General features: G+C 56.7%; 1 long non-coding RNA gene across 1 annotated transcript; it reads left to right on the top strand.

Annotated features, from left to right (window-relative positions):
- Positions 1-289: 289 nt before the first annotated feature.
- Positions 290-6,563, top strand: LOC140684134 (uncharacterized). The gene is made up of 2 exons (XR_012055881.1): positions 290-414; positions 6,177-6,563. It is a non-coding gene; the product is annotated as an uncharacterized lncRNA (long non-coding RNA).
- Positions 6,564-13,384: the final 6,821 nt, after the last annotated feature.

The raw sequence follows: 13,384 nt of genomic DNA, 5'->3' as shown, positions 1-13,384 counted from the left end.
GAAGTGTTGTCATCGCTTACCCGTTGCTAGGTGACAGCGTCCTGCTGTGCGGAGCCAGGCGTGTCCCGGGGATGCCATCCCTCCGCCGGGATGCCATCCTTCCTTCCTTCCCACCGGGATGACAGCCCTCCTTCCCTCCCTCCAGCGGGATGCCATCCCTCCTTCCCGCCCTCCTCCTGCCATCCCTCCTTCCCTCGTGGCCCGGAGCCTCCCCGGGCACGAACCAGAGCTGGGTTCGGGCTCATCCTGCAGCTCCACCCGCAGAGCCTGGAGGCTCCAGCCTCTTCCCGGGTCATTCCCTGCCCTCCAGCACCTCTGGGGATCCAGGATGGAGAGCCCAGTCCAGCCCCTCCCTCTGCCGGGACAGAGCAGGATCTGCCATGGACTTTTCCAATCGAGTGGACAAAGTTTGGGGTTGGTTTTGTTGTGGGATTTTTTTTTTTTTCTTGTCTCCCTAGAAAAACGCTGATGTGTCAAAACAAAGGGTTTTTTTTTTAAGGAATGTGCTTGTTTCAGCTTTTCAGGAATTCCTGCTCAAAACTGAGAAAAAAGAAAGTGCTGCCATCCCATTGCATTCCATCCATCCCATCCCATCGTATCCCATCCCATCCCATCCCTGCCAGCTATGTCCCCATGAGCTGCAGCACCACAGGGCACAGACCTGGGGGACCAAGGACAAATCCTGCCAGTGCCAGTGCCCTCCTGACCATTCCAGTGTCCCTCTGGCCATTCCAGTGCCCCCTTGACCATTCCAGTGCCCCCCTGGCCATTCCAGTGCCCCCCTGGCCATTCCAGTGCCCCCCTGACCATTCCAGTGCCCCCCTGGCCATTCCAGTGCCCCCCTGGCCATTCCAGTGCCCTCCTGACCATTCCAAGTCCTCCCGGCCTTGCTGACAACCCGATTCCCTGGGCGTGGGGCTGGGGGCAGGCTCAGGGCTGCTCTCTGCAGATGTGGTTTTGATTAGGAATTTTTTGGACTAAAAATGCGCAAGTAAAGCACAGCCCAACCCCAGCGCCATCGCCCCCCGCTTCCTGTGAACGTTCCTGTTCTGATTAACCAACATTCCTCCGGAAAATCATCTCCTTCCCCAAAAACCCCAGGCAGGGCTGGCCAAGATTGCCCTCGCCACAGAGATGGGGGTTCCACATCTCAAAGGGATGGTGGAAGGTGTGGGTGGAAGGTTTGGGTGTCAGCACGTGGCTCCTAGCCAGGGAATTCCAACCCCATGGAGCCTTGGACCCCTCGTGCTCTGGGGGCACAGTCCCAGCTCCAGGACTGGGAGTTCTTTCCAAAGGGAATATTTGGTGGTCATTCCCATTGCAGGGAATTCAGCTGCCCTCATCCCAGGTCCCCCAGCTCCAGGGGCTCCATGCCCAGTGGCTGTAGCCCCATCACAGGGAATCTCCAGCCATTCCAACTCCACCTCGGAGCCTCCAATCCTATTTAATGAATGATCATTAACTGGGGACATTTCAGATGAGGAAATTGTTTTAGGAACGAGCAATTAAGTCCTAATGCTCAGCTCACGTAACTCATTTCTAATTAAACTCGCTGTAAATTATAGCACCACTATTTATTTTTAATGAGAAATAAAACTGGAAAGGAATTGTGGCCCTTCAAAAAACCAGACTGAGTGGGAGGGAGGAAAAATGGGAATGAGCGGTGGAGGGGAAGGAGCAGAGAGCAGGGAGAGAGTTCAAATCAGGCAGAAAAGAGCTCTTAAAGCCCTCCCTGCCATTCCAGAAGCCATCTCCATTCTTGCCCAGTGCCTGAGGACCTCCTGGCAACAGCTATTTATATTCCTGACCTTTCCCAAAGGTGGGCAGAGCTCTGGAGTCCGGGCTCTTGAGGGTTTTGCCACTGGGAAGCGGCCTCAGCTCCGGCTCTCTCCAGATCCAGCTGTGTCGTGACAAGGAAAAATGGTGCCCATATGGAGACATTAATGATCCGAGGTTCAAAGGCAGCACGGGAGGATCGAGTGCTCTCCGAGCAGATTTTAATCACATCCATCATGGAACGGCTCTGGAAACGGCAGGAGAGGCAGGCTGGGGAAGGACGGGGCTGGGGATGGACGGGGTAACAGCAGCAGCTGGGTTTGTTTGGAGCTGGGCAGGGAAATGTTAGGGTTGCTCAGCCATGGGTCCAGGATTGTCCTGTCATGGAGTCGGGAGATGCCAGGGATGGTCAGCCCCCACGCCTTATGGGAATTCTCCTCAGGGAATGGAGGAGGAGGAGGGGAAGTATCGGACTCTGAGTGTCCCAGCCGTGCTCCATGAGCTCCCCTCAGCCTCCCAGACCCCCAGGAGCACTCGTACCCCCGGCATCCTGCAGAGATAGGGCTGTGCTGGGAATAGCCCCATTCCCTGGGTCAGGAATCACATGGTGGGTTGGAAAGGACCTTAAATCCCACTCCCACCATGGGCAGGGACACCTTCCACTAGCCCAGGTTTCTCCAAGCCCTGTCCAACCAGGCCTTGGACACTTCCAGGGATGGGGCAGCCACAGATTTTCTGGGCACCCTGTGCCTCCTGACCCTCACAGGGAAGAATGTCTCCCTAATTTCCCATCTCATCCGGCTTTCTTTCAATTTAAAGCCATTAGGAGTTTGCTGTTAGTGGAAAACACTCTGGCTTGTGTCCAGTAGTGATGGATTTAACCCCACAAAGTCAAGTTCAGGCTAGCCCACTTGGAGATCCATAGAAGTTCAACTTTTCCAGGGATGTTTCCATTCTCTCAGCACTGTCTGTTCTGGGATGGAGCCAGAGGAGGAGAAAGGAGACCTTGTCTCTTATCTGCCCCCCCTGGCAGGAGCAGGGCAAGATCGGGGTCATCCATGGCTCCCACATCAGCTGAGCCCAGGTGAGCCCTGGGAGGGCTCAGGTGAGGTTGGGATGGGTCCAGAGGAGTGATGCCATCATTTTCCCACGTTTTTCCCCCATTTTCCCGCATTTTTCTCATCCCTGCTCTCGTGCAAGGAAAGCAGGAGGAGAGATCCTGGTTCTCAGTCCTGAGCTGGAGCTGGTGCTGCAGAGGGGAAGGAACAACAGCTGCTCACAATCCCAGAGCCAGCTCCCCATTCCTTATCCCATATCCCACCATCCCACTGGGTCTGTCCCACTGCCCCAAGACAGGTGAGAGCTGCCTCTGCCAGTTCCCCCCAACTGTAGGACAGGGAGACACCAAACCCAGAGATGGAGCATGGAACAAATTTCACCTTCCCCGAATCATTCCCAGGAGCTCTTCCTCTTGCTCTGGCTGTTCCAAGCAGTGAGCCATGAGTGCTCCTCTCCAAAAGCTTCACTAATGATTTTGGGCAGCTAAGCCAGGCCTGGATTTGGGATGTGGCTGTGCCATCCCAGCTGTCTGCACGCGGATTTAAAGCTGATCCGTGTGGAACAGCGGCAGCTCCCGCACTGCCTTTCAACAAAAGTCCTGATTATTCTCTCTCCCCAAAAAAGCCCCCTGTGTCCAGAGGCCTCCAGGCACTGTGCTCCCTGTTCCCTCTGGAGTAGCTGCACGTGGATGCTGACACTGCAAACTCTCCCCTCCATGGACACGCTCTGGTCACCCAAGATGTCACCAACATTTCAGTGGTGGCGGTGGCTGCGTCCAGCCAGGACAGAGCAGTAGGGACAGGGAGTGATGGGAATGTCTGTCCTGCCAGCTCCTGCCTTCCCCCAGTCTGGGGAGAGAAGAGAAATCCAGGATGGAGAACCACGGGGTCACAAAAAGGTGTGGGATGAAAAGGACCCTAAAGCCCATCCATGGGTGGGGTCACCTTCCATCCACCAGGTTGCTCCAATCCTTCAACACTTCCAGGAATTATGTCCGAGAAGGAAGGGAAATCTGGGAAATCCTGGCCCAGACAGGTCAGTGTTGAACACGGGCCCCTTCACAGGGATTCTGTGGAGCCTGTTTTCCATGGCTCTGCAGGATTATTTGTGCCCTGGTGGACCTTGCAGTGTCCTGACCTGGCCGCTTTTAGGCAGGAGGGGAAGGGAAAAAGCGAGGAGAGGAAACTTGGGATCGTGTCCTTGTCCTTGCACGGATCCTGCTGACGGGGCCGGGGCGGCACCCTGGGGTGGCAGTGACGTCGGGAAGGGCCATCAGTGAGGGATTTGGGTTTCTGCCCTTGCCACAGAGAAACGCCCCCGGAGCAGTCCCCGACCCCCGCCCAAAGCCCGGCCCAGCCGTAACCCGACCCCCGCCCGAGGAGAGCCGGGACTTAATCACTTCCAATCCCAGCCTAAGGAAGTGGCAATTAAAGAGCTCGTTAGTGGTAGAAAGAGCTCCTGTGCTGCCCTGACACCTTCAGCTCCCGAGCTGCTCCAGCACCTGCCTGCGGAGCAGGGAGAGGCTCAGGGACCGGCTCTGTCAGCGGGATGCAGCATCCCTGCTCCACAGTGCGGCATCCTTGCTGGAATCCGGGCTCCTCCCTGGCACCGGCCACACCATCCTGCAGGATGAGGACGGGACAGCTCTGCCCCCCCGGGGCAGCCCCACCTTTTCCTTCTGAGTCTGTTCACCCCCCGGGCCGTGTTTCCAAGGACACGGCCGCTGGGATGCCGAGGAAAGGGAACATGTGGAGGCAGAGCTCTGGGAAGGGATCCGGGAGCGCTGGGGGAGGAATTCCTGCCTGCGATGGATGAGGGTTTTAGATGCAGATCATCGCGGGAGCTCCAACATCCACAGCTCCGGCTGCGGTTTGGAGCGGCGCCCTGAGGAGCTGCAGCATTAACACCCACAGCCCCTTCCCGCTTGGAATGCCTGCCCGTCCGCACGGCTCCCTGCAAGGAGGCACAAGGGCCTTCCCAGCTGCAGGGAGCTGCCCCGGATAAACACCCGACAGCTGGAGCAGAGAGAAATGGAGCTGCTCCTCCAACTGCCAGCACGAGCCAATCCATCACGCTGGTCCTGGCACCTCTCCTCGGAAGGGAATCAAAGGGCTCCTTAGTGAGAAGGGATGGAATGACAGGTAGAAAGGCCAGAGGATAAATCCTGCTGCCTACTGGGACTGTTAAATATTAGGAGAGATTAGTGTCTGACAGGGGAGAGTAGGGCAGCAGCTCTGCTAAACAGCCAGAGAAATGCGTGGAATTCCGGCTCCTTTGTCAGTGGCAACTGCACAACACTCAGGGTGGAATAAAAGGAAGAAGAAAAAATACCTTTCCCTGATTTAGATTAAGGAAGGAGTCTGGGCAGGAGCCTGGATCTCACCCAGTCCTTCCTGGGGCAGCACAGGAAAGGGGGAGCTGGGAGGGGATGCTGGGAGAGAGTTTGGAGCCGGAGCATCCGCTCCCAATGCTGTTCCTGCACAGCCCCTGCCTCTGGCACAGCCCCTCTGCAGGATGCCTGGCTGGGAAGGGGAGAAGGGAAGGGATGGAGTCACCATGGAAGTGTTCAAGTGCTCGTGGATGTGGCAGCTGGGGACATGGGTCAGCAGTGGCCTTGGCAGTGCTGTGGGAGCAATTGGGCTTGATGGGCTCAGAGGGTTTTCCAACCTAAATAAATTATGATTCCGTGATTTTCCTTTCCCCATCTGGGCAGCAGAGCTGGATGTAGGGAGGGGTGTGCTGGAGAAGGAGGGTCTGGCTGGGATCAGCAGGTCAATCCAGCTCAGGCAGATTATCCCAAATGATAGTTCCCATTTCCTTGCTAAGGCATCCTAAAGCACTTTGCTCTGCCCAGAAACGGCTGTGATGGGGCTTAAAATATTAAAGAATTGGCCAATTTTCATAGTTTCCATGTCTGGCATGTCAGGGCTTATTAACCAGCAGAAAAGCCTCTGTGTCAGGGACAGGTGAGTGGGAGTGCAGGGCTGCCCGTGGATCCGTGGCCAGGCATGGATGAGCTCCGTGCACCCTACACAAGTGCAGAGTCCTGGGCTGAGGCAGGACACAGTCAAGAGGGGCCAGACTGTCAAATCCAGCCCCATCCTAAACTGAAATTCCGAAATTTGTCAGCCTCCCATCTTGAACCAGTTAAGTTTCCTCCCTCAATTACCCCGCTGGAAAGTTATTTTATAAACTCCCTCATCTGATGATTGGGAGAAACCTCCTTCAGTTTTCAACTGACATTTATTCACGACAGGTTTCTACCAATTCATGCTTGTGCCAACGGTGTCCTTCCAGAGTTCCTTGCATTCCTGAGTGTTTCCTCTTCCATGTCTTTCCAGGAAGCAATCAGAACCATTTCAGCCTCTGATTTCTCTCCAGACTACACAAGCACAACTCTTCCAGGACCACTCATCCTGTCTGTGCCCACTAAACCACATTTGCTCCTCTCTTTGGGAAAAAAAAGTCCACGGAGGATTTGTGTTTCATCCCAGGAGCTTTCATCCCAGCTCTTCATTTGCAATAAAAAAAATCGCAAGTCTGTTGGCCTAAATACTTATTTCTACCCAGAAATCCATGGTATTCAGTGTCCTTTCCATGTGTACCCAATGCAGGATGGGAGCTGAGTGGATCAGCCAGAAGACAGAGTCTGGATCCAGTAACACCACAGGGCTGAGCTGGAATTTAGCCCATCCAGCCTGGAATAACCAGGATCACCAGAAGGAAAACTCTCTTGGAAATGAACCCCTCTGCCATGGAGCCAGGCTGGGAGAGCTGGGGGTGCTCACCTGGAGGAAAGGAAGCTCCAGGGAGAGCTCAGAGCAATTTCCAGGGCCTAAAGGGCCTCTCAGAGAGCTGAAGAGGGATTTTGGACAAGGGTCTGGTGGGACAGGACACAGGCAATGGCTTCCCGCTGCCAGAGGGCAGGGTTGGGCGGGATATTGGGAAGGAATTCTTCCCAGAGATGTGGTGAGGCTCTGGGATAGGATGTCGGAGAAGCTGTGGCTGCTCCAGGATCCCTGGAAGTGCCCAAGGGCAGGTCAGGGTCCCTTCCCATCCCTGCGGGAAGGCTGCAGAAAGCCCGGCCACATCCCAGCCCGGTCCCGGCAAGGATGCGCGTTGGGGCTGGGATTTCTCGGTGCTTACGGAGCCCCGAACTCCGAGCATCCACAGACAAAGAGCGGCTTTTCCAAGCCCTCCGTGCCTGGCTCGGCGGGCTGGCTCCCAGCGAGGGAGCAGGTAAAGCAAACCCTGCCAGCAGCAGCCCCAGCAGGGCTCAGCACCGAGCTGGCAGTGCCCCATCCCCGCCTCTGGCATCGCCAGCGTTATCTTTGGATGCAAAACCAGGGGAAAATTGAGTGCTTGAAAGAGGACGGGCTCTCCTGGGTCAAATTAGTCATTCCTCGTTAGAAAAGCCCCGCTGGTTTCTTTGTTTCTCTCGCTCTCCAGTGGACCCAGATAAATACATTTGTAATTCTCCGAGTCCCGCTGAATAGGAGACTGGCAAGGTGAGAATATTAAAGCTGCAGATTATCAAGCGTTTCCCAGGAACTGAGATTCCAGCAGAGGAATGATGGGGAGGAAGGCTGGGGGTGAACGGCAGAGCGGGGAGAAGCTGGGGAAGGGCGTGGAGGAAGCAGAGGAAGGAGGAAGAGGAGGATGGAGGAGGAATTGCTGGAGAAAACGGAGAGGGGAGAAGGCTCTGGAGCAGAGGAGAAGGGGGAGAGCAGGGCTGCGGGGAGGTTTGGCAGCTGCAGAGTGTGCTGCATTTCAATATTTAATGACTCCAAAATACAGCCATTAACATGTCAGAGGCAGAGGGAAATGGCCCGGCTTTTCCCCGAGCCCTGATGGCTTTGAAGAACAAATGCCATCTAAAAAGGAGGCTTTTAAAGCGGTTTTTGGCCGGGCTTGCTACCGACCCCCTCCCTTCAGGGCAGCGCTTCCCTCCGACAATGCCGGGGGTTGCATCCATTGGGTTTGGTTGGCGCTGTCCATTTTATTTTCCCCTCAGTCGCGCTCTCTCTGGGATCTTCTCGCTCACAACACAACCCTGTGAAATCAGGAGCGTTCTGCTCTCTGCTCCCAACATCCCCCGGCAAACGGATTTGCATCAGGTGCAGACAGTGACAAACTTGGAGCTGTTTTTCCCAATTTCAGCTGCTCCATTTCCCTCCCGCTGCGGTGATTTGCCTTGCTGCTCTCTCTGCCTTCTCTCCAGGTGTTCTGTGCTCTTTGTCTTCTCATCCTCTTGCCCTACCCTGGAGACAGAGGAAGAAGCAAAAGCAAAAAAAAAAAAAATAGGTCAAGGGAAGGACTGAATTGTCCATCCTTGGAAGTGTCCAAGGCCAGGTTGGGCAGGGCTTGGAGCAACGGGATAGGGGAAGGTGTCCCTGTCCATGGCAGGTGGGGAGAAATGAGATGGGGTTTGAGGTCACTTCCAAGCCAAACCATTCCATGGTTCCAAGGTCCTTGTCCCCACAGGGAATGTGCCAGCTCTAGGCCACCTTTCCATGCAAAATTATAAATGCAAACATAAATGACTGCCTGACAAGTGTAATAAGGACGGTTGTAGCTGTGCCAACCCTATGGACAAGGTTCAAGTCACTCCCATTTAGCTCATTAGGAAGCATCAGGCTGTGGAAGTTGTGTGTGGAAGTGGGAATGAAACAGCTCTGGTTTGGATGGGGAAGTTGTTGGATCCTACAAACAACCTCCAGGAATGCTGAGATAGAGACAAGGACATCAGAAAAGAGCCCCTGTACCTGTGCATGGCACCAGACCCACATCCTCCAGGTGCTGCCCATCCAGAGCCACCTCTGATGCCCTGTGAGCAGAGTCACCCTGTCCCTAAGAGCTCCAACCCCAATGTCCCAGTCCCCGGGCATTCTGCAGGTCCCCACAGTCTGTGCCCAGCGTTCCCCAGCCGGGACTCACCCAGGAAAGCCCAGCCACAGCAGATATCCATGGTCCAGGTGGGATCAGGGCATGAGCCCCTCTCAGAGGGCAGAGGGAAGTGCTTCCACCTCCCTCCTTCCCACCAAGAGCTCTGCATCCCCCCTGTGCTGAGCCCACATTTTCTGATCCAGCTGGGAGCCTCACAGCAGCTTCCAAGGGTTGTTCTCACAGCGCTCCTGCCCTGCTCCAACACAGCACTGAAAGGAGACTTGGGAGAGAAACTTCCTGGCTGGAGAGCCCTTCACATCCTCGTTGACCTCCAGGCTTCCAGAAAGCTGAGGGGTCTCTGAGGGAACCCACCACTGGTCCCTGGCAGGCCGCAGACGGATGGATAATGGGATCTTTGCACCTCAGAGAGGATTTCATCACTCAGCCTTAGCCCAAATCCATATTCATCATCTATGGATTTCTTTTTAATGGATAAAATGTCTTCTTTTGAAAGAGCAGCCCCACTGCTGATGGCACAAACAGCTGTGCAGGGGAATCGCGTCAGAACAAACCCAGGCAATCTCCCTCCCCAAGCTTCCAGGGAATCTAACAGCTTTTGACTTCCAAAATAACCCTGAACGCAAAGGAATTTCAAAGAGGAGACAGAAAACCTCCCCCGTCTGCTCAACCACATCAGCCGGGCAGCCTTCCCACGCCTCTTCCCAGCCTTCCTGCCCCTCTTCCACGGGTCAGGCTCAGGCACTTCATCGCCATCCCTCTGGAGAAGGTGGGATGGATGCTCCTGTGCCGGGAAGGGAGAGCTGCTCCTTTCCCCGAGCACTTGACTCCAAGTCAGGCTTCCCAAGTTCACCCCCGAGCAGGAATTTCTGCATCCTCCCGCCACCATCCCTGGCAAACCCTTATTGAGCTTGACGTGTGTTGTTCTATTCCTGATGGATCCTGGCCACTGGAATATCCATCTGAAAATCAAATAAAATAGCCAAGCCCCCTGCGTGCTGCATATTTTATGGGCTGCTCCCTGACTTCCATTGTTTCCCATTGTTTAGACTATTAGTCAGAACAATTTGTCATCCTACCCCTGCTGCCTGCTGGGATTCTGGGATTCGGCTTGTTCGGGAGATGGAGCCGGTGCTTCTGCCACGCTGGGCTTCAGGACAGCCCAGAGCCCCTCACACCGCGGGGCTGGGGCAGGAATCTGGAGTGGGGCTCATTCCCTATCCCCAAAATCTTGCAGGCTGAGAGAAACCAGCGGTGTGAGCTCTGGGGCAGGAGGTGAGGGAGGAAGAGGTTGAGGGCTGTGGGGAGGCACTGCTGGAGCAAGGAGAGGGTTTTTCTGGGGCTGCCAAGCTCCGGGTGCTGCAGGAGCTCCTGTCAGCTCCATTTCTCACTCCCCACCAGGGACAGCAGCGAGGCAGGAGCTCTGCCCAGGGAAAGGAGCTGCTGTTCCCATTCCTGCTCCCATCCCTTCAGGAGTTCCTCACATTATAAACACCTCCTCGGGACACAGGGAATGCCCTGGCTGCTGGGATTTTGTCTGCCCTGGCAGCTCGCGGTGGAGTGGGAGTGGGAGGGAGCAGCAGCAGGGAACCGGAGCCTGCAAGTCAAGAGGATGAATTGTCCTGTTCTGCTCCCATCCCCTCCTGAGGAGCCAAGGGGATGATTTCCATGCTTGCACCACTCCCAGAGGAGGCACTGGGAGTCCCCTCTGCCGAGAGCTGCTGGCCAGGGCAGCCAGTCCCTCTGCCCAAAGCCAACTCTCCCAGGTTGTCCCAGGACTGTCTCCAGCCATCCCCCCCAACCCCGCCTGGCTGCTGGACCCTCTGACCCCTCACCTCTCCCTGTTCTCTCCCAGGAGCAGAACTCACAGCTGCTTTTCATCCAGGCCCCAAAACTTCCTCCCAAATTGTTCTTTCCCTTTTTGGCACTCATGGCTGCCTCAGCTCTGCCCATCCTGGTGGCACCTGGCAGCCAGAGGTGTTTGACAGAACCTGTCGGTGCTGCCCCTCACCTTTGCCTGCCCACGTGTCCCAACTGCTCTGGGATGCCCCCTCCATCTCTGGGAACCAGCTGGGGCTGCCTCATCCCTGGAAGTGTTCCAGGCAGAGTTGGACAGGGCTTGGAGCAAGCTGGGGTAGTGGAAGGTGTCCCTGCCCATGGCAGAAGGTGGAACTGGATGGGCTTTGAAGTCCCTTTCAGCCCAAACCATCCTGAATTCTGTGTTTCTATGGAAAGGAGTGGCAGGGACAGCCTAGGCATTGCTTCCCAGACAAGTCAAGAAGGGAGAAGATCCTCCTCATCATGCTCTGCCCAAACATCCATGACTTGCTGTGGGGCCAGCAGGTTCTTGGGCCAGGGAAGAGCCTGGGGAACTCCAGGTGGCTGAAAAGTTGGGATTTTGACCAACCCCCAATGCCTTGGAAAATGCCATAAAGCCAGTGGGGCTGTGGGGATCTGCCTTCATTCCCAAACATCCATCTTCCAACAAAAACACGCTGTCCAGATCAAGCCCTTCCTTTCAGCAGCGCTGACCTCCTGCTGTCACCCCTTCCTTATCTTCAGGGTGCTCATCAAACCCAAGGGCAGCATCCCTTGGAGCTCCATCCTGGAGCACGCTGGAAACTCAGGCCTTGCCTGGGAGGGAGAGCAAATTCCCATAAAAGCCCTGAATGGAAACAGAAGTGCCTGTTTTTAGGAAAAATAAGAGAGGAGAAGAAAGGAAGGGAGGGAGGAACCTGGAACCTGCCTCCCCATCCATGCACAAAGATGTGTCCCCGCACAACAGGAGCTGTTTGCCAGGTGGGACAGGGCCACGTCCCCATGGGCTCCTCCCCAGGGGTGGCCACGCTCCAGCCAGGCGCCCACTCCTCTGGCGCATCTCCCCTGCGGCAGGGAAGGGGTTAACTCCCAGCAGCTGCTCCCCAGATGCCGGTTCTGGAATTCACATTTGTGTAATAATAAACCTCGGGGAAAGCGCTGCTGCTGGGGGGCGGCTTTGTCCCCCTCCCTCGCCGCTCGGAGCCAGCGGGCGGCTGCCAAGGGGCGGCTGGAGAGGGGTGGCAGCCCAGGTGCTGCGGGACCCTCCGCCGGACTCCCAGCGAGATGAATTAGGGCCGCCAGAAGAACCGGGCTGCTTTCCACAACCCTCCCACTCCTCCTGCTGCTCGCCCCCGCCGCGACATCCCACGGGACCCCGGAGGGGGCAGAGCGCAGCGGGTCCCCCCGAGCAGGGCAGCTCTGGGGTGTAATTGGAATCAGGAGAGAGGGGTGAGGAGAGACGGACATAAATTTCCTTGAGAGGTTTTCTCCCTAATGGCTCCCATCGCCCGGCAGGGCAGCACACCTGCTTCCAATAGCGGCTCCGGCTCCTGCCGCGGCTGCGGGAGAGGGGCTGTGCTTCCATCAGCTCTGCTGGCCACGGGCATCCCGCTTCAGCAGGGACAGGGCTTTGCCCGGCCTTCCAAAGGGATGGTGCTGGCTTTGTGCGCCGTGCTTTCCCCTTTCCTGGGGTGTTCAAGTTTTCCCCTTTCCTGGGGTGTCCGGTTTTCCCCTTTCCTGGGGTGCCCGGTTTTCCCCTTTCCTGGGGTGTTCAGGTTTTCCCCTTTCCTGGGGTGTCCGGGCTTTCCCCTTTCCTGGGGTGTCCAGTTTTCCCCTTTCCTGGGGTGCCCAGGTTTCTCCTTTCCTGGGATGCCCAGGTTTTCCCCTTTCCTGGGGTGTCCAGTTTCCCCCATCCCAGCGCATCTCCGCTCCTGGACGCTTCCCATGAGCTCCTGCCCACCTGCAGCGCCCAGCCCAGCCCAGTTCATCCCAAGAGGATGCTCCGGAGCTGCACAGCCGGATCCGAATAGGTCACGGACCTCGAGAGGAGGCGGGAAGAGAACTCCAAACGCTGCCGCCCCCGGAGCATCTCCGGCTTCACGGTCCCGGCTCTGACCCACCAAATCCTCCGCAGTTATGTGGAGGGCTGGACGGGGATCAGAGGTTTGGCTGTAAGCGGGGGCAGCGGCAGGAAGAGTTCGGGGGGTCCGGATTGAGCTGCTCTGTCGCTCCATTTGGAATGAAACCCTAAACCGGGTCAGCTTCCAGGCCAGCGTTCCTGCTTTTTTCTGCTCGCGGTGCTGTTTCACACGGCAGGACAGGAGGTGGCACAGGGGCAGCAAAGCCTCTGCTGAGCCGGGCTGGCTCCCTGCTGAGGGACAGCCGCAAGAACCGTGTGACAGAGGGGTCCCAGCTCAATCCCTGCCCGCAGACCCCTCCCCAAATCCAGCATCGCATCCTCTCGGGGACGAGGAGGATGCAGGAAAGGGCAGGTGGATCTCACACCTTTCCCAAGGGTTTCCTTTGCCAGCAGGATCGGGGGGTGCTGTCCCCACCCGGAGTCCCCTGCAGGATGAATGTCAGCTGTGACATCCCTGCTGGGGCATCCCAGTGACACGGATGGATCCACCTGCTCCGATCCCCGGAGCTCCAGAGCGTCTCTGATCCCCCAGCACAGGCGGGGGTGGTGTGACACCGGGGGTTCATCCCTCTCCTTCTCCTCACGTATTCCTGCTGTTTGGCAGCGCTGTCTCAGCCCATCCCAACGGAGAGGGGTGTCCGGGAAGCAGCTGGGAAGAGCGGTGGGAGTGGGAGAGCTTTTGACACA

This window comes from Taeniopygia guttata, chromosome 4A (genome assembly GCF_048771995.1).
Source record: "Taeniopygia guttata chromosome 4A, bTaeGut7.mat, whole genome shotgun sequence".
In the NCBI taxonomy this organism is placed as follows: domain Eukaryota; kingdom Metazoa; phylum Chordata; class Aves; order Passeriformes; family Estrildidae; genus Taeniopygia; species Taeniopygia guttata.
This window is presented reverse-complemented; position numbering and strand designations above follow the sequence as displayed.